Source organism: Tympanuchus pallidicinctus, unplaced genomic scaffold (assembly GCF_026119805.1).
Source record: "Tympanuchus pallidicinctus isolate F22 unplaced genomic scaffold, pur_lepc_1.0 scaffold4, whole genome shotgun sequence".
NCBI lineage: Eukaryota > Metazoa > Chordata > Aves > Galliformes > Phasianidae > Tympanuchus > Tympanuchus pallidicinctus.
The window spans coordinates 18,197,258-18,217,842 of NW_026294758.1; the positions used below are offsets into that span (position 1 = coordinate 18,197,258).

General features: G+C 44.0%; 1 long non-coding RNA gene across 2 annotated transcripts in view; it reads right to left on the bottom strand.

The window, feature by feature from the left end:
• LOC128089534 (uncharacterized) overlaps positions 1-1,598 on the bottom strand; it is a 67,505-nt gene extending 65,907 nt beyond the window's left edge. For both annotated transcript variants that reach the window (XR_008210545.1, XR_008210544.1), the window contains exon 1: positions 1,265-1,598. This is a non-coding gene — a long non-coding RNA (uncharacterized LOC128089534). The remainder of the gene's footprint in view (positions 1-1,264) is intronic.
• Positions 1,599-20,585: the final 18,987 nt, after the last annotated feature.

Here is a 20,585-nt window from a genome sequence, read left to right on the forward strand (position 1 = left end):
CCCCCTCCCCCAACAAGGATGTGACACACGCTGCCTCAGTGCAAAGGCACATCAGAAACATTTCAGAGCTTGAGGAGTTCATGGAGAAAAGTACAACTGAGCACAGTAGGTTTCTTGGGATGAAGAGTGATAAATCAAACAAATTAATAAAACCCAAGAGAGAAGCTCATACTAATAACTCATGCCAAGAAAATTCCTTCAGCACACATTCTTTTGTTTGTGGAGCCAGAATAATTTAAATCACCAACATTTTCAAGAAATCAAAACCTACTTTATTTCCCTTTTATATTTTTGGCAACACATCTCCCAGCAACAGAACTCCACCTACACTTTCTGCAGCACAGTGCATCTGGCACGGAGGGCTAACAGAGCTCCCTATGCAGCCTCAGCACTGCCTCCACCTGTGGCACCAAACTTCTGACATGAACAATGTTTCCCACCCATTCTCACTGGCCGAACAGAGCTCAAACCCCTTGAATCCCAAACCCACCATGCTAGCATCTCACAGCAAGGAAAAACAACCACAGAAAGGAGGAAAACCAACACGATGTGGAAGATGAGGAATTGTTTCCGGAACCACACACTGCAACGATAACTGCAAGTTTAGCACCATGACAAGAGGCTTGGCTTTACACCAGGGCTTCACACTCGAGCAAGTTTCAGAAACTTTACATCCTCCAAACAACCACACAGTGCGCAATGCAGTCTGTTAATTTTACATAATCCCAGTGATTACATTTTGCCTCACAGCTTCTCCTCTAACACACTACACTCAATGAGCTTTTCTTAAACAGTGAATTCTTGATTCATCTGCTTATTACAGAAGCTGTGTGGGACACACCAAACCAACAGGGCGCTACACTAACCTGAAGCATTGCATTCTGCTGCTTGCTGGCATGTCCTGAGTTTGCTTGAAGCATCACCAGCACTGCGACTTCTGTGTGCGAGCCAACAGTCCAAAGCACACATCAGCAGCGTGGCTCATATCTCTGTAGCAAGGCAGAGGGCATTTTTCATATTTGCATAAGTTTTGCAGAAGCCGACGACCACAACCCACGGCGGAACTTAAAAAACCCTATACAGACAATCCCTAATGGTAATGGTATGTTTAGGGAGACAACCAGGCACATGCTGCCTACTTCTATTATTCGACAGCGAACAGCTAGCGTTCTCTGCCGGTGGGCACCACCGGGCCCCGGAGCAGGCGGCGCCCCGAGGCCGGGCAGGACGGCAGGGCAGCGGCATGGGGGTCGGCAGCACCTACCCACGCCGTATTTCTCCTTCTCGCCCGGGCTCTACAAGTTGCTGACGCTACGACGCCCGCCGGCCGCGGGGCCCCTGCGCAGAGCGGGGCGGCTGCGCTGCTCCTTCTTCTCCCTCAGGGGGGCGCAGCTCCGCGGCCGCAGCAGCGCAGCCCCCGCCTCAGGCTGCCCGCGCCCCGTGGGTCGCCTCCTCCCCTTCCCGCCCGCCGCCGGCACGGCAGCTCTCCCAACGCGGTCGCACTGAGCTGCTCGCCCCGAGCCCCGTCGCCACTGCTCCTTTCGCCGTCGACAGACTCGCATCCCCGCGCCCTGCCACCGATGGCGCAACTCACACTGCGCTTTCCCCCGTCCCCTCCCCTTCCCTCTCATGTGGCCGTACGAGGCGCGAGGAGCGGGGCGGCGCTGACAGAGTCGGGCCGCGCTGCGTCAGCACCGGGGCTTCGTGGGACCCGCGTCGCGGTGGGCAGTTCTGCGGTGAAAACCAGTACCTAAAACCCTCCTACGAGCTGAAGTTCTTTTAAAAAGCACAGAAAGCCAATCGCTACCCTAGGGGGATGGGAGCTGAGGGCACCCAAATGGTCACAGCCTGGATCTCGCTTACAAGGAACCGGTTTAAACACCACAAAATCTTGCTCTGGCGCAGGGACAGGGCTTCTCTCACTGTTCCTTGCTACGGAGCAGGAGTGGATGTCCTCTCTCAAGGCCCGTGTTCACCCCAGGCTGTGCTGACTGGAAGGACAGCAAGCAGTGCTGTGCTCCTGCTGCTCTTCTGGAACACCTCCCAGATTACTCTGAGGAGCAGAAACCAAAGCAGGCATGCTTACAGTATGCAGTTATTAATAAGATCTTTAACCCATACGCACAGCTTCAGTGCACAAGGCTGACCACAGGAGGAAAACCACACCCTGCACACGGCATTTTTTGAAGCCTCTGGAACTCAATTAATTGATGTCAGGTCTTTGGAGCGTGCCAAACCTTCTAATAATCTAAATTCGAATGCATCCAACACTTTTTATAGAGTATCTGTTCTATCATTATATAACAAAATGTATTGATGAAAGTCATCAATTTACACTACAGAACTTAGGTTGCTGTGGAAACCTTCATTATTTATTTCTTTTTAGTGCTCGCAACTTACTTTTCAGCACTGAACGTGGCTAGCTTCCTCTTTTGGTTTTTGTTTGCTCTTGGGTTGTTGACCTTTCTTTTCCTATAGAGAACAAACAGAAAGCAGCCAATAAGTATGTTTTACGCTATTGATGTAGAAAAAACAACTTAATCACTTCTTAATTCAGATCCATAGTTAGGCATACATATTTACAATAGCTTCATTACTTTACTTCATGAGGCACTCCCAAAGCATGCAGAAATAGCTTTCCAAATGTACAAAAGACTGGCACTGGGTTGCATCTGTTGGAGATAGGCTGCTGGTATTTATAATTTTAGATTTTTTTTTTTTTCCCAGCAATAAATAACTGTTTATCTCTTGCTAGTACTGAGCGGAGAAAACCTCTGCAATGACAGGAATCAGTCAGTTCTTCCCATTTCTTCTTCTACAGAAATTCTTGGATTCTCCTCCCTGCCAACTGACCAGCAGTGAAGCAGATCACTTTCTGGCTTAAGGAAAGAAAAGAGAAAAAAAGAAAACAAAAAAAACAACAATGTTCTTCAGTATATATCCATGCCTAAGTTCACTCTTTCCATTCCAGTAAATACAAAATAAAGGTGGATTTGGGAATATTAGGAGAGAACCTTGTGAAGTTCAGTAAGCTTGAGAAATATGCAGAGGTCTGTAAAACAGCTGAAAGAACAGTACCTGCAAGGAATTAAAAACACACAAATGTTTTGCTTGTAGGCCACTGTGATTTTTGTTTCTTCATCATGGTCACGTAAATGCTAGCATGAACAACTACAGTCCTACTGATGACTGATGACTTGTATTTGAAATACAGTACATACTACTCATGTCCAACACTTTTTTCTGCACTGCTGTTGGCGATATTTACTTTTGAGCAGTCACTAGCACGATATATGACCTGCTAAAGAAAAATAATCAGTACCTTTGACTGTAGAGAAAGTAGAATGCACGTTTGCATAACTTAAAGTTACCAAATATATTTACACCTGTTCCTCTGATAAGTGCGTTCACCAGTTTAATGAGTCTCCTATCACCTCTACATACATACTGACTGCTTTGGTAGATATTCTTAGCCTAAGCGTACTGCAGAACAAACGTCTCATCTTGTGAGGAGGCAGAGGCACTAATCTCCCATGCAGCAAGTGGGTATCCAGGATCATCCATATGCAGAAAGACAGACCAAAGTGAACAGCAATATTGTGCTGGGCTGCAAAACAGCTATTGCTTCCATCTTCTACCTCTCAACACAGCTGACTTCTGCAACCTCAATATCCATACTGTTCTGTAAAGCACAGGAAAAGCGTAATGATATTGTGCAAAGATAAGCAAGAAATGTGGAAGTTTTCTATGCTCAAATTTTGCCTTCTCGAGATGTTTTTAGTTTTTCTTATCGTAATGCACAATTCAAAAGACGTAACAATAGAACTGGAATCCAGTGCCTACTTCATCAGACTGTTTAGAGGTTTTGTTAAAATTAACTTCAGCAATCAAAGTACATTTTATATTTTCTCTAAATGTCAGAGCTCTTACAAGAACTTATGTTAGTGGACATCATGGATCCCAGATGTAAATGCTTTTCAGAGCAAGGCAACCACCTCTTACAGGAGCCATCGGAGTGGCCATCTGTATTGTACTGCATGGAAACAATGACAAACACACATTCCGAGGCCTTGTTTATTGAAAAAGACACCTCAGGAAAAAAAAGTATTAATCGTTCTGAATAATTGTGTTAAAAGTTACTTAACAATGACTCTGTACAGGAGCTGTTATGTCCAAAGTGTTGTGAGTTGCTTACGGTTATGTTACAGCAGATGCAGTTGTCCTTATCCATACAGATTAACGTTCAACACAGTATTACTTAACGTACATCTTATACCATACTGTCCTGCTAGAATATAATATAGATGTGATCTGAAAGACAGCTGGTTGGGGAATGGAGAGATTTGACACGGTTTCTTTCTCTTAAATAGATTGAGGGAACTGCACAATCCTCTTGAATGCTGCACAAGGGACAATGGAAGGTCAGAGTGCAAAGTGCAGGGGTTCTCAAGTCTCCCTACAAGCAAATCCTTCTGCGTTATCCCAGCCTTACTCTATCATGGAATGTATAATCTTCTGTCCTCCCTTTCAGGTAAGAGCATCCTCATACTTTCTCCTTTCTTCCCGTTCTCTGGCTATAGATGCTGCCACTTCTGCTTAGATTGTGACTGCAAACCGCTGCTCTAAGCACAGAGCACAGAATCACTGATAGCAGAGAAAATCAGGGATAAATTTTAACCATCTCTGACAGTCAAATTATTTGCCTACATTGCTTCCTTTTCTTCACTTGAGGTTCCAGATTTATTAATTTTTCTGGCTAACGGCACACAGCTGCACTAAAGCCAGCATCCCTACGTTCAGAGCTTTCTACCCTATACTGGAGCAAGCAAAATGGCTCCTGTTATTGATTAGGTGATAGCTAGAGTCCCTCACCTACAACTGAGTCAGTCTGGTAGGCAGCACCCATCAGGCTGGAGCGTGTATCCCAGCTCTCAACAAATTACCCATCTGCAGTCACAAACGTCAGGATTCCTGAGTTTCAACTGAGACATGCTTTGTGGTAGCTTTTTCTATTCCACAATCTGCAATGTCAACTGAAAGCTAAAGATGACAGCAATGTTGGGCTGAACAGCTCCGAGGTGTAATTGGGTTTGAAATGAAAATCAGTTCTGATGTAAAAGGATATCTCAGCTGTATGCCCCCCTATATTTAACATGCTCTCTCCCACCCTCTCCCAGCTCTCTTTCTCGTTGCCTTTCACTGAGCGTCTGAATCACAGCTCCATCTTCTTTATTGTGACTGGGCACTGGTTGCTTTGATCACGTTGAAACGTGGCATTGCGCTAATGATCACCAAAGCCCACCTTTGATGTTGGTTGTGAATGTGCTGCTTTGCCAGAAGAGAGAACTCAGATGCTTTTGTTTTCTGATTATTGTCTGTCATGTTTATGAACAACAGCGAGACAGGGGAAGAGAGCATGAACACTTAATGGAGTGAAAAATTAAGGGACTGCCTGGCCCCCAGCATCCGCTGCCGTATGGATTGTGAGGGGCAAGGCAGAGTGCTCCACTGTGTGCTGGATCATGGGGAGGGGGCTCTGCCCAGTGTAACGCGGTGAAGATGCTCCGACCCAGCAAGCACCACCTGCACACTGGTGTGCAAGCCCACTGAAATGGTCAAGTACAACAATTCCTCTGCAGCACCAACTGGCGTGGAGAGAACCAGCAGACCCCCAGCACTGCTTTGCCTGGCCGTGGTCCAGCCCCTTCCAAACTGTCTGTTTTGCTGTAATCTGTCTTGGCATTTACACTATGCCTATTCTCTTGGTATCCAACTGCTTCACAGCGTAGGCAAGTACACACCGTGGCTAGAACTGTTGCCAGTGAAAAACAGCATTGTGACAAGAGCACTCACTGCTTCCATGCACTTCAATAATTCTGATGGAAAAAGCTCCAGAAGGTGCCACTCAGTCCTTGAGCTCTGCCAAACCAACCAGATGCATATCTGAATAGCTTACCTGATGTAGCTCTTTTCTTTGGGTACTGCTACTCGCTTGATCACACTTCCAGCTGAAGTCTGGCCTGATGCTCTGTTTTTTCCATGCCCACTGCTTCTGCAGCCTTGGTAAGTTTTTAAGTCACGGATGGTCTTGAGGAGAAGCACTGCCATGAATGGTGCTCGGTAACTGAAGAGCTCACATTCTCCACAGCATGGTCTGAGCCTTTCCTGCAGCGCTCATCAGCTGGAAAGGGATCAACTCCATATTTGTACCAAGACTCTTCTCCACCATCTTGCTGCTCCAGATTTCCTTAGGCTTCCGGGATCATTTGAGCCGCCACATCCCTGTAAGACAGTTTTTCAAGGTAAGCAAGATTCAGATTTTCTGTATCCTGTTCAGCTATTCACTGCCTTGCATGAAGGACTTTTATCACAGAATCCAGTGCAGTCAGGATGCAACAGCCTGTCACCTTTGAGAAAGCACAGCTGTGTCATACCAAAGTGCAGTGAGCCAACAGAACAATCAAATGAGAGACCTAGTCTGCTTGACAGCTCCATTCCACGCTGTAGTAAATCCTTTCAGTAATTTTGAATGCGCTTTGCCTCACTTGGTTATGTCATTTGCCTGAGCCCTGTCATATCACGCACACCAACTTTTAAATTTGTCATCTCAAATGACTTCTTTCAAAGCCATTTTGAACAAGGACAATACTGGTGCTCACACATGCCTATACATATTAATTTTTTGCTAAAGATCTCCTTAGAAAGACAGTGGGAACAATATTATTTTCTTTATCTACTTTGAGGATGGTAAATTAGCTTCTATAATACATATGCATATAGCATCAAATATCAGGAATGGCTTTTGTGCTGTACTTTCCTAGGATGACATGTAGCATGAACTTCAGACCAGTGCATACATGCTACGTTTGTGATATGCTCATATTAGAGCAGCCCAAACCTTTCAGGTAGAATATTTCCACAAAACAAATACGCCACTTGTCAAAAAGCAAATATTTCCAAAGTAGAAACACTGATTACAGCCACACTACATCTCAGAGAATTGCAGAATCGTTGTAGTTGGAAGGGACACCTGGAAGTCTTCTGCTCAGTCAGGCACACTTAGAGCAGTGTCATGTATCATGTGCAGGTGTGTTTTGAAGGTCATCAGCCAGGAGACTCTCCCACCTTTATGGGCAACTCCTGCCAGTGCTCTGCTACCAGTACAATACAGAAGTGCTTCCTGCTGTTCAGACAGAATCTTCTGTATTCCAGTTTGTGCCCACTGCCTCTTATTGCTTCTTGGGCACCTGTCAACGGTTTACAGGCTGGTTCAGCCCAGTGAGCATTAACAATTAAACTCCCAGTGCTCTACATGATGTTATCATGTGGAATACTGATAACCAAAAATCATAAAACCATGACAGTCCCACTGAAAAGAGCCTGGCTCCATCCACTTGGCATCAGCTCGTCAGGTATTCTGCACGCACGGTTTTCAATTCTGAGCACAGACAATAACATTACGGAGAAAATTGTGATCTTTGGCTGTCCTGTTCTGTTGTCTTAGCAGAAACATACTACTTCCATACTGCTGGCATGGGATGAGTAGAAACTCTTCTTACCAAGCACTTGTAGAATTAATTTCATTCAAACTTGAGAAATTCCTGAAGCATGTAATAGATGTTACAGGGATTTCAGTCTGCATCTGAACTTTCCCCAGCTTTCAGAGAAGGCCTCTTCCTTTGCTTTGCATTTTACAGCAGTGTGACTTGGGCTGCTCTGGAAACAACTTCCGAAAGCTTTGTTCCTCAAAATACACATCAATCCCTGGCAGATAAATGACCAGGGAGTGCAAGGTCCTGCTCAGCAGATCAATGCACATCATCTATGCATTCACAGAAGCCCAAAACACACAGAGATGTTTGCTGGCATCAGCCTGGTCCAAATAGAAATGTTTGCTGCTATTCCCAACTCCACGAGTGCTGCTTTCCTGTCTTTATTCAGATTTACAAGTAATTGTTTACCTTCTTGCTGATGATACATCAGAGGTGTGATCTCCACCCCCCTGCATTTCCCAGGTAAGGCCACATCTCAAGTATTATGTCCTGTTCTGGGCTCCCCAGTTCGAGGCAGACAGGAACTTCTGGAGAGAGTCCAGCAAAGAGGAACAGCTGGGCTGTTTTCAATGGTGCCTGGCAATACGATAAGGGACAATGAGCTCAAACTGAAACACAGGAAGATCTGTCTCCATGCGAGAAAAAGCTTTTTCACCCCAAGTGTGACTGGAACAGGCTGCACAGAGATGTGGGGGTGTCTCCATCTCTGGAGATACTCAAAACACACCTGGATGGGATCCTTGCAATGTTCTAGGTGACCCTCCAAGTGCAAGGATTGGGCTAGATAACGCCAAGCAGTCCCTTCTAAGCTCAACCATTCTGTTATTCTGTGAAGTCAGTGTGACACAATGAATTTTTGTAACCAGCAACTTTACCCCACAGCGCTATCTATAAATGCAGTCTTTTTCCCTGACAAAAAGTCAGTATCCTAATCCCAATACCTTAACCTCAAATCTGATGCTAAAGCCTAAACCTGTAGTCCCTCTGCCTCACTCTTACCCTAACCTTTGCCCCAGCCCTCAAAAAAGCCAGCCCACAAAGTGAGCCCGTGCCATGAACACTGATCAGAACTCTATGCAGAATACCGAACCCTCTCTTAAAACATGTCTACTCCCTCACCTTGAAAGGCTAATCCCTGAATCCTGATCAGAACATATAGACTTCAAAGCCTTCTGTAACCCATACTCCAACCGCCTCACCATTTTCTTCTCTCCTAACCCTACACTAAGCCTTGTGGCTCCCTGGAGCAGGGAGGGGTGCTGAGTCATATTGTGTTGGAAGAGGAACATGAGGTGACATGTGTCTGATCAGCTTGAAGGCCACATGAGGGAGATGGGTGGGAATGGTATGACAATGACAGTCAGCTCTTTTTCAGATTCTTGTCGGCCTGTAGGAGAGACAGGGCTACAAAGGTGGCTGGGAGGTCGCTTCTGTCTCTGTCAGTGGTGGGCTGAAACCAGGAGGTTGACTGAGAGAGCAACTGTGAGGTCATTTGTTGCAGAAGTGGCTGAAAGGTCAGCCCAGGTCTCAGGGCCAGGGTCTGGGCTTTTAAGTTCCCATCTGTCAGCAGCATGATAAACCTCTGCCTAAATACCCGGCAGGTCCCACACGGAAAGAGCGCTGTTATGTGCATTTTGGCTGAGTGTGTGACTGGTCATGTCTGAGAAGCTGAAAGGCCAACAGAAGGAACATGACTTGGAAGATCACAGAGAGACTAATTCTGCCTCGTCAGCTGACAGCAGGTCACAAGAAGGCTAATGGGCTGGGATATATGCTTGAAGGGTGCTTTCTCAGATAATGGAACTTGACTATGGGAAGCAGCAGGAGAGAGATACGCTGCCACCAAGTGCAGCTTGAAGGATGGAGACTGGGAGTGAGTAGGAGGAACATCCCACAGAGGGCACAGCTGTGGTGCCAGAGATCCCCAGAGAAAGCCTGTGATCAGTGCATGGAGCTGGGATTTAAGGAATAGCCAGTGAGGGTGGAAGGACCTCAGTGAGGATATGGAAGTGCCAGCACTGAGACTGACAGCTATCACAGAGCACCACTAGGATCTTCAGCAGCTCCAGGAGGGTCGTGAGCAGAGAGCACTCACACATTTGGTATGGCACAAGCAGCCTGTGTCCCAGTAACTACACCCCATCTCGATTTTACATTCATAGTGCTTTCAAAGAAAGCCAGTACACAATTCCCTTGAGGTTAGCATTATTGAGTATACAGAGAACAAATCTCTCTCTCTCTCCAAAATAATTTTGTTTCTAAGAGAAAAACCTCATATATCTGTAGTACTGAACTGTAGAGCATGTGCGTCCAAGCTTTTGGCATGACTGGGCCTCGTAGAGTGAAGAGGGATTGTCTTGGGCTGCATACAAGATAAATAATATAGACAAATAATACAGTTAATGTGATAACCAGCAAAATATTTTTCTAAGTATTTTTTACGAAAAAAGAGAAAAAAAAAGCAACCAACTGCAAAACTAGTGGGCTACTTGATCTTGTTTTAGTGAAACTAATGCATCAGTCTGGTTCAGGGGAAGCAGAACCAATTCTCAGTGAGCTCTCAAGATGCTATCAGAGTTTTCCGATTAAATCTTACTCCTCCATACTTTGTCCTTGAAAACAGTTGCTTACAAATGTGCATACTTCCAAAAAACAATGACACGAGTCAAGTGTGATCGTGAAGTAGAAGTCTGGTAGAGTGACACGATCAGAATTTTCTTTGACTTGATTGCAACTCTATGCATTCCATTTGAAAATTTGCATTCACTTAGTTATGTCAACTGAAAATGGAGTTGCAAATACACCACAAATTTAGTGATTTTTTTGCAATCTTGAAACTTATTCTCAAATCCCTTTATTGAAATGGAAAGCACAGCTACATGTTTTTCACTGTTCACAGGACTGTGTTCAGGCACTGCATCAAAATGCACAGTTATCTGCCATCGCTTGAGTCAGCACTGCACTGTGCCCTCCCCATGTCCTGGGGAGCCCAGTCAGTGCTGATCACACACGCTGATGCTCAGCTGCTGCAAGTGATGGGTGCATGCCTGGGCCGGGTTGGGCCACTCACTGCTGACACCGTGATGGTGTGGGCCAGGAGGCGACTGCGGGACGGGCTGTCTGGGCTTCATGCAGCTTCTTGACCGAGCACTGGAAATGTTTGCCCTACAGCTTTAAAAAAAGATGATTTTCTGACTCTCGTGAAGCCCAGTGCCACAAAACTTCCTGTCCAAGACTTACTTTTTACAGGATCATAGAATCACAGAATCATTACAAATGCAAGGTGCTGCACTTGCGTCGGGGCAATCCAGTTACTTACACAAACTGGGCGAAGATCTCCTTGAGAGCAGTGCTGCAGAGGAGGACTTGGGGGTCCTGGCAGATGAGAAGCTGGACATGAGCCAGCAGTGTCTGCCTGCAGCCCAGAAGGCCAACTGTGTTCTGGGCTGCATTAAAAAAATGAGTGTCCAGCAGGGAGAGGGAGGTGATTGTCCCCCTCTACTCAGATCTTATAGGGCCTTATATATCTCATAGATGTTATATGCAGTACTGTGTCCAGGCACGGGGCCACCAGAGCAGGAAGGACGTGGAGGGAGAGCTGGAGCACCTCTCCTATGAGGAAAGGTTGAGGGAGCTGGGCTTGTTTAGCTTGGAGAAGAGAAGGCTGTGGGGAGACTTCATTGTGGCGTTCCAATTCTTGAAGGGAGCATAGAAACAGGAAGGGGAAGGGCTGTTTATCAGGATGGTGACATAGCAGGGGGTTGGAATGAGGTGATTACTGTGATCCTTTTCAATCCAGGCCATTTTATGATTCATTTGTACCATTTCAAATATTGTTGTTTTTTTTTTTGTTTTTTGTTTTTTTTTGCCAAAAACGAAATCTGAAAACTTGGGTATTATTTTAGAAAGCTCTGCCTACTGACCCAGTGTCATTTTGAATATTCAGGTTTATATTGCCACCATCTGGGGTTGGCAAGACCTAAAAATGCCATTAATAGGCTTCAGAAATACCTGGGGTGCTCCGAAGGACAATAGCCTGGGTTACTGTTCTTGCAGCTGCCACAGGCTTCACGTGCTCCAGATGACAGTGACTGATAGATTACACTGCCAGTACCTGTCTGTGTTAGGCTCAATATTAGACACAAAATGCCTCAGTTGCTTTTGCAAATTGGCTTCATATGCTTGTTCACAAGATGAATTCTCCCATCAACTTAAGATCACAGAACTTCAGTTCAAATATAATACATAAAGTTTTATCAACTTCTATTAAGTTCAAATATATATCCTCTCTCTATAGAAGTATTTTCCCCTAATCAGTTACTCCTCAATAACTGCCACCTGTTCTCAGCTGGAAGTTTTCCTTTGGAGGATGCTGGAATGAGGTCCATCCCAATCTTTCGGCACTTAGCAGAAGACTGCAAATGAGGTCCTGCCTTCCCAGGTTTCATTCTCTCTTCCTCATGAGCCTTGTTCTTCAGTTCAGCCTTGGACATTTTGCGGGAGGTTGCAAAAGAAGGCTGTCATCTTCTGGCCTTAGTTTTCTATTCCTCCTCAGCCTCAGCACTTCATCCAGCCCAGGACATCTGGCTGGAGGCTGCCAAACACATCTGCCATTTTCTTGGCTTACTTTATCCTTGCGTCTCAGCCTCACAATTTCATCCAGCCTCGGATGTTTTGTGGGAGGCTCCCAGTTGAGGCAGGACTTTCCTGCCTTTCTCTTCGCATGGAGCACCAGGTCACGCATCCTTCAGGCTTAGCAGGACAGCACCCAACAGTCAGCAACCTTGGCCTGAAGCTTTTTTGTATCTGTTGTGCTCCAAGAATCCATGGCAATGGGTGGCACGGTCTCCTGTTATCACCACCAGCTAGGTGTGACCGTTCAGGCAGTTCTCAGAGCATCCCACTGCCTGCTGCTCCACTCCAAATTCCAAGAGCTTCTCTAGGAGGAGCCAATGGGTAACGGTGCTGCAAGGGTTCCCCAGGAGCAGGTAGACACAGCTATGCACTGCTCTCTCCTGAGTAAGAAACCATTCTCCAGCATGGCTCCAGCCAGCTCTCTCCAGACTGGGCTGCAAACCTCATCACCAGGGCCCATGGGTTTCTCTCCATCCTCTGTCTCAACTGTTGCCTGACACAATGGATTGAGTTTACATGCCGAGGTTTTGCAGCTGGACTGTCCGTTGTGAGAAGGGTTTGCTTAGGTAGAGACAGCGTCCAAAGGAAAGCAAAACATGTGCCATGATACCTTCACACCAAGAGGGGACCACGTATATATAAGCTGCACAACCTTCAAAATGGTTCCTCTCCTATGAGGAAAGTTTGAGGGAAATGGGTTTGTTTAGCTTGGACAAGAGAAGGATCTGGGGCCACCTTATTGAGGCCTTCCAATATTTGAAGGGAACATATAAACAGATGGGAGAATCACTGTTTATAAAGGCAGATAGTGATAGGACAAGGAGGAATGGTTTTAAACTAAGACAGGGGAAGTTTAGGTTAGATATTAGGAGAAAGTTTTTCAGGACAGTGATGCACTAGAACATGGTGCCCAAGGAGGTTGTGGATGCCCCATTCCTTGGCACTAGTGGGAATGTACCTACAATTATGTATTCACTTCCCTTGTCCTTCTGGACACACTATTTCTGATACAAACTAGGATGCTGTTGTCCCTAGGATGCTGCTGGCTCATGTTTAGCCATCTGTGAACAAGTGCAGATGTGTCCATGAGCCTATACCTCCGCATGGGGCCCTTGTGACCCAAATGCAGCACCCAGGACTTTCCTGTGTTCAATGGCATGAGAGTGAACTCAATCCATGAATCTAGCTTATCCAGATCCTTCTGCAAAGAATTCCTACCCTTAAACAGATCAATAATTTTACCTAACTTGGTGACCTCTGAAATGTTACTGAGAATGCAGTCAATCCCACTATCAGGGTAAATGATAAAAATATTAAATAAAACTGGACAAATGCAGAACATGTTTTGGCACAGAGAGTCAGACTCCAAGGTACTGACTACTCATTTACTAAAGGAAAGTAAGGTGAAAAGCTTCAGTGAAATGTTCTTTTTTTGTGTAGCCAAATTTGCTCTAGTATTATCATAGGTGTATCACCTACCCTTCCATGTAATCATATATACATGTAGCATAAGTATGCTTATGTATGTACCTCCCTTTATAGGCACATGTATAGGTAAATGTAAATGTACGTCCATTCACTCAACACTCAAAGCACCTTTCTTAGCAACACTCTTGAATGGGGAAATTCTCATCTGAGGAATTTCTATTGCCTCTGTCAACATATCCTCACAGGGTTCTGGGACCATGTTTCACTTTGTTACCTAACTCATGCTGACAGTGTTTACAGAAGCCCTTGTAATCATGCAATCATAGAATGACTTGGGTTTGAAGGGACCCTGGGGATCATCAGGTTCCAATCCCCCTGCCACAGGCTGCACCACCATCCTCCAGATCTAAACCTGGTGCTAGACCTTTATGCCAGCCCTCCTTACCTCTAGGTAATTCTAGCCCCAACTGGCCTTTGACTTCCCAATTCCACTCCTGCACCCACAGGCCAGGTCTCCATTTGTCTTCTTGGTCCACTGTTTCATCTCTATTTTCTCTTCATTTTATTCTGATATTTGAACTCTTAAGTCGGGAGTCTCTGTTCACCCATGATGGTGTCTTGCTTGGCCCTGCTTGACTCCCTGCACATTAGATTGGTATTTCAGATTTATAGCTGAGATGCCCTTCAGTGTCAAAACCAGTTCTCATTTCATATCCAATTATACCTCTGATCTGTTCAGCCCAACATTGCTGTCATCTTTAGCTTTCAACTGACACTGCAGATTGTGGAATAGAAACGCTACCACAAAGCATGTCTCAGTTGAAATTCTTCCTGACGTTTGTGACTGCAGATGAATAATTTGTTGAGAGCTGGGATACATGCTCCTGCCTGATTGGTGCTGCCTACCAGACTGATTCACTTTTAGATGAGGAACACTGGACAAATACTCTGCACTGCAGCTTGATCAGACGCCCCCCTTTTTTGTTAATCTTCTGCTCCCCCCTTCCATTAATTTGTGCTTGACTCCATGGGAAATGTCTCAGACTTTCCCAAGTTCCTGGGAGATGAAAAAATCTGCAGAAAGAATTCAAAAAGATGAGGAAAATGCTAGAGTTTCAGTGAAGAAAATGAGAACACAGGAGCTAGAAGCTACTGGAGATGCTTAGATGCTCATCTTAGTCCGTGGTCTGAAAATAAGTATCACATTATCAGTAAAAAGTCCAATTAAGTTGTTTAAAATGTTTTTGTGCTCTGTAGGAAGAGTGATATAATTGTACAGAGTGGGCTGCAAAAAGAGATAAACTTTCAGAAGAAGGCTCATTTGCCGAGCCAGGCAGCAGGCAAGGCAGCTTCTGCTCCCTGTTCCTTCAAAAAATATCAGCAAGCCTAAACTGAGTTCAGTTCCCATTCATAAAGTGGAAATGATGACAGAGATGCACCCCACTAGGAGATCATACTAGGATTCCATACTGGTCTCCTTCAATATTATAGAACAGAGGAGATAGAAAAATAAAATACTGTTGATATGTAGGACATCAGAATTGGCCACGCGTCCCTGTCATTAAGAGTCATAAATAGTCTGTTGGCTATATCACAAAAAAGGTTTGAACGAAAATTTTATGAGAAATTCAAAACAGAGAAACCTTTATTTATTTTGAAAAACAAAATACCTTTGTTTCTTTCTGCACGTCTGAGAAAAACAAAACCAAAAACAAAAAGCTACTTGATTTTAGATTTGTTCTTCAGTTTTACTTGGTGTCAGAAGGCTGACACATTCTTGATCCCTTAGTCCAGTGGCTATTACCTGGTATTATCACTGTCTTGTTATAGACATGGCCAGGGATGAGGAATTGATTGATTTACCAATAAACAAATAAATAAAATCAGTTTTTTGCCTGATAGAGTCACAAATGTGATTCTACAATTCTAAATAATTTGGTTGTCACCAATTGCAAATGCAATTCAGATAATGTTGTCATTTTGTGTTTTTTTACTTAATGTCAAGATCAACACTTGGAAAAGAAGGTATTTCCAATCATAGTGAAGGGTAAGCTTTGTTCTGTAATCCTTGTTTAAATATCCCAACTGCTTACATTAACTGGAAGATGCTGAAATCGGACTGGTTTTGCAATTGCACTTGTCAAGCCCTTATTCTACACTGTGAGACATGGACGCCATAGTTTAGGGGGAGTTCCCATGCCACTTGAGGGGATCAAGACTGAGGCTGGGCCTGAGCAGGAGCATCAGAAGATGCCTACGATGCATATCCCAACAGAGGCCAAGGCTCCTCCGGCTGGGATCCAGAGTGTGGCTTGCCAGCCGTGGGAGTGCGACTGTAGTAAAATTAAGCCAACAGTGCCCTCGAGTGTTGGAAATAAAAATCACATCTCGGGTGAGTATGGTCTCACCTATAGATGCTCAATGCTCCAGGTAGCCATCATGGCAGCAGAAGAAAAAGGTTAAAATTTTTTCAGTTAAAATAAAATAATAACGGATGCAAAAGATGTAATATGATCTTGCTGTTTAGTGATTTTGCTACTTTTTGCTTTCAGAGCTCATCTCTCATTAAACTTACCCTAAAGGCAATGTTTCCTCTTCCCTCCTCAGAGGCCAATCGCCTTGACTTTGTGCATCTTCCTTTAGAACCAAAACACAGATCTGTCTTCCTCAGTATGGGAAGATATCTGTGGGCTTCCTTGTGGCTGTTGTACCACTATTCTCATACAAAGTGCTTTGCTCCTCACCTTAGGTTCAGGACCATCCTGACACAATCTTTACAAACAATGTTAAAATCTTTCTTTGTCTGTCTAATGGCATGATGGGTAGTATAGCAGAATTTAAGATAACTGCATTGTACAAATCAAGAATAATACATAAAATTAACTGTGGTGTAACTGAAACAAGAAAATTAGATGTTCTGCATTGGAAAGTAGAAAAAGTGTTTACTGGAGCCCATGTAAAGACTGCTCAAAGCCTCATCCAGCCTCATCTTGGACACCTCCAGGGAGGGGGCATTCACAACCTCACTGAGCAACCTGTGTCAGTCTCTGTCACAGTAACGAATTATTTGTTCCTAAATCAGCCTTCTTCCAATTTTTTGCTCCAGCCCTCTGATGATCTCTGTGGCCCTCCTCTGGATCTGCTCCAACAATTCTGTGTCCTTCTTGTGTTGGGGAACTCAGAACTGGACACAGTACTCCACATGGGGCCTCACAAGAGCAGAGCAGAGGGGTAGAATCACCTCCTTCGACCTGCTTGTCACAATTCTCTTGATTTAAATCAGGACTGACACTGTATCTTGTGGCAGCGAGCAGAGTGAGAGCAAAGAAGATAAGGAAATGGGAAAAGGCAGTTCAAACAAAGCTGCAAGTGGCAGCACGATCAACCAGAAATCTGTGTAGGTTGGTGAAAGTGACCAAAAACCTCCACTCAATGTTTCTAATCCAAAAACATTAGTGAACTGGTAGGAACACAGGACTTTACATCTTTGATTTTTTCTGCAATTGTTATCAGCAAATCTTCAGGGGGTGGAGGGTCCTACTGTCATGGACTTCCTCGAATAGTGTTTTCTTAAAAGGTGGATGACATCCATTTTCTTTCATTTCATAACAGAAAAACAAGGTTCCGTTGCATTTTTCAACTTGAATGATAGTTAATCCTAACTTCCTGCAGAAGACAAGCTGTATAGTTTCACCCTATAGATAGGTATTCTCTCACTTAATATGAAGCATGTGCTTCACTTGAGTATAATTTAAACATCTAATCTTTTGAACTTATTTTCTGTTGTTGTGGGAGATGAATGCTTGTTTGACCACTGTCATAAAGTAAAATAATAATTAAATAAATAAATTGGGCAATTACTCTGTCTCTGTGTTGATCAGCAAATATTCCTATTTTTTTCTGTTATCATGCTGCAAGACAAGGAGAAATTCACAATAGCCATATGAAGTTACTACAAGTTACCAGCTCTTCTATAGTTCCCGTTCTGTTATGTTAACATCCACTAGATGACGTATAGTATTTCATAGGCAATTAGAAATTCAGAGGAAAAACCATCTTCTGAGGATGAAATGTCAGGCAGGCAAGTGCATCACTGTTTGTTCTCTTCAGTGCACTTTAAATTTTATCTTCTCCAAAGAGATTTTAGAACACAGTCATTATCATCCCTTTTTTTTCCTCATTAAAGAGTGGGATTCTCAACAGAGCTCAGTATTGCCCTAATTCTCCTTCTACTGGTCCCAAGGGTAAAATACTCTGTGATTTCAGTGGCAGGAGGATAAAGAGAATGCCTAAGCCTATGTTCTCTCAAGAGACAAACTGGAAGCTCAAGGGATAAGAAGTCTCTATTGATTAGCAATGAATCTACAGAGATGGAAGGATTTTCTCACTGCTCCTCCAAGAACAAAGCTCAAGTTAGACACAGAATGCATTCACTGGGTGGACACTGCAAGGAGCAGAGCATCTAAACCATTCTGCCTCAGTAGTCTATGGCTGCTTGCAGTCTCTTCCTTATTACTAATGGATTTTGGAATACTAATTCCCTGTGAATCACAGAATCATTGATGTTGGAAAAGACCTCCATGATCATCTAGTCCAACCGTTTACATAGCATCAATATTTCCCCACTAAACAGTGTACTTCAGTACCACATCTGAATGTTTCTTGAACACCTCCAGAGATGGCGACTCAACCACTTTCCTGGGAACCTCTTTCCAGTGCCTGATCACTATTTTGGAAAATAAAATTTTTGCAGTAGAATTCCTATTAGAATTGTTTGGGTTGGAAGGGACCCCTAAAGGTCATCTACCCCAAATCCTGTGCAATGAACAGGAACATGTACAGCTAGACCAGATTGCTCAGGGCTTGGTAACATTTGAAGCAAATTTGCAGGGCTAAGCTGCCTAGATTTTCGAGGTGTTCATATAATAGCAAAGGAAAATGTTAAATAGTCATGAAAATGTTAAATAGTGAAAAGGTAGAAATTTTAGTTATACTTTGTGTGTATCCCTGGAGACATAACTTATTCTACATTTCTAGCAGAATAACTGATCTCATCCACAGCTTTCCTGATGCAGAGCTACCTGTATCTCAGCTGCCTGAGTTGTATTATAGTTAATGTGGAAATGCTGTACTCTTACAACTAGCTTCACTACTTTTTCCTGTGAAATTCACTGAGTAGATGCTCCCTGACCTAAAGAACGGCAGATCCTGGTAGGTCAACAGAAAACTGTGAAGGATGAAAGTCTGTGATTTTCCTTCACAGATCCACTGCTGCCCTGGCACAGAACTGTCTTCTTCAGAAGCGTGCACATGAACGCTCATCTCTCTGTACAAGGGGAAAGATCAAATAAGAAAGGTAGTGTTCTCCTTCATTTTGCAACTTAGCATCCCTTATGCAACACCTCTCCAGAAAAGAAGCTTCTCCAGCAGCTCTATTATGAGTAGGAAGAAAAGGAGGATGCAACCTGGGCAGTCAGGTGACAGCATGGGACACAGTTCTGCTATGATGGCATGTTAGTGGATGGAAAGACAGGTAGCCGTCTCTTAACACACTGCAGCAGGAAGAATGGAAGTTTGACAAGGCCACAGTGCAAAGAGGAACAGAATACAGGTGTGTTCAGAGCCTTCAGACCCCCAGGCAGTTCAAATTAATACAGTGTCTCACTGACACTCGCAGGGCACTTATGACATAAACTAACTACTATGATCTTCATCCAAAAAGAGGTCCTGCTGTAAAGCTGGAGGCTGCACGACTTGGAGTTCTCTGAAAGCACATGAAAGATCAGCAGGGACAACAAATTCACTGATGTGACTCCACATACTGCAGGAGAGCCCATGTATATCCACAGGCTTCCTGCCCAAAATATGTAGGAGACCTTGCAACTATTTTAGGAAAAACTTTGCGTATTCAGTGAAGAATCCTAGAATATCTCAAATGTGTGAAATTCTCTGCTCTTCAAAGTGCCCCCTCATCAAGATAAAAGTGTTCAAATGGTGACAATTACAGAGAAAGTCAGTATGGACGAGGTAACCACATCTTCTCCCCTTCACATGGTTGCCATCCCACATTAAACTTCTCACTTTCCAGCCAGGAAGGGAAAACACAATTAGGCTTGGACCCCTGAAGCCATCCACTTTTCTGGCCACTGCCTCTGGTAGTCTGGCAGCTGTTATCACGCTACTGGCTGGACCACTGCTTTGCTGTCCTTCTTCTTCTCTATAGTAGTTCCAGTATTATTAATCACATCCACACTTTCTTAAAAATCAAAGCAGAATAATTGAAAAAAGAATATAAATAAATAAACATTTTTTTTCCCCTGTGTTTCAGTGCTTAACAAGGATCTCTAAAATCAGAAGGACAAAGCCCAAATTATGAGCAGTGAAGTGTTTTTTCAGGTTCAGTTGATGACAAGCTTCAGCAATTTATGCTGACCAAAAATAAAAAGTACAAAAAGTGAATTTAGTGTTCCAGAATCAAAAGAATGCCCTTGCACCTGTTGCACAAATTCAAAGGAATGCACAAAGACACAACACACGTGGCACCTTTCAATGAACATGTCAAACCAAGGTTTTTCTCAGCATCCTCCAATTTTGCATTTCTGAAGTAAAAGATGATCTTGACACACAAGGAACCCAGGCTCAGTTTGTAGGTGAAAATGAGTTGTCAGATCCTTGATCTGTAACAGAAAAAATAAAGGAACATACATCATAGAGTAAATAAAAGTTTCACCAGCACTCACCTAAATAAGCAGTGGGAATGAGTGCCTTTGAAAACCATTTACAGACGTGACATCACTGGCTCCAACCTGACAGCTGAGTGATTATTACAGTTATCTAGTAATGAGGGACTGAATCTTGAATTCACAGTTCAGATGTACTTTTCTGAATGCTAACTTTCAGTCATAGTATTCCAGTGGAGACAACTCAAATCTTAGAAGAGCAATCTCAGCCATTTCTTTAGAAACAATG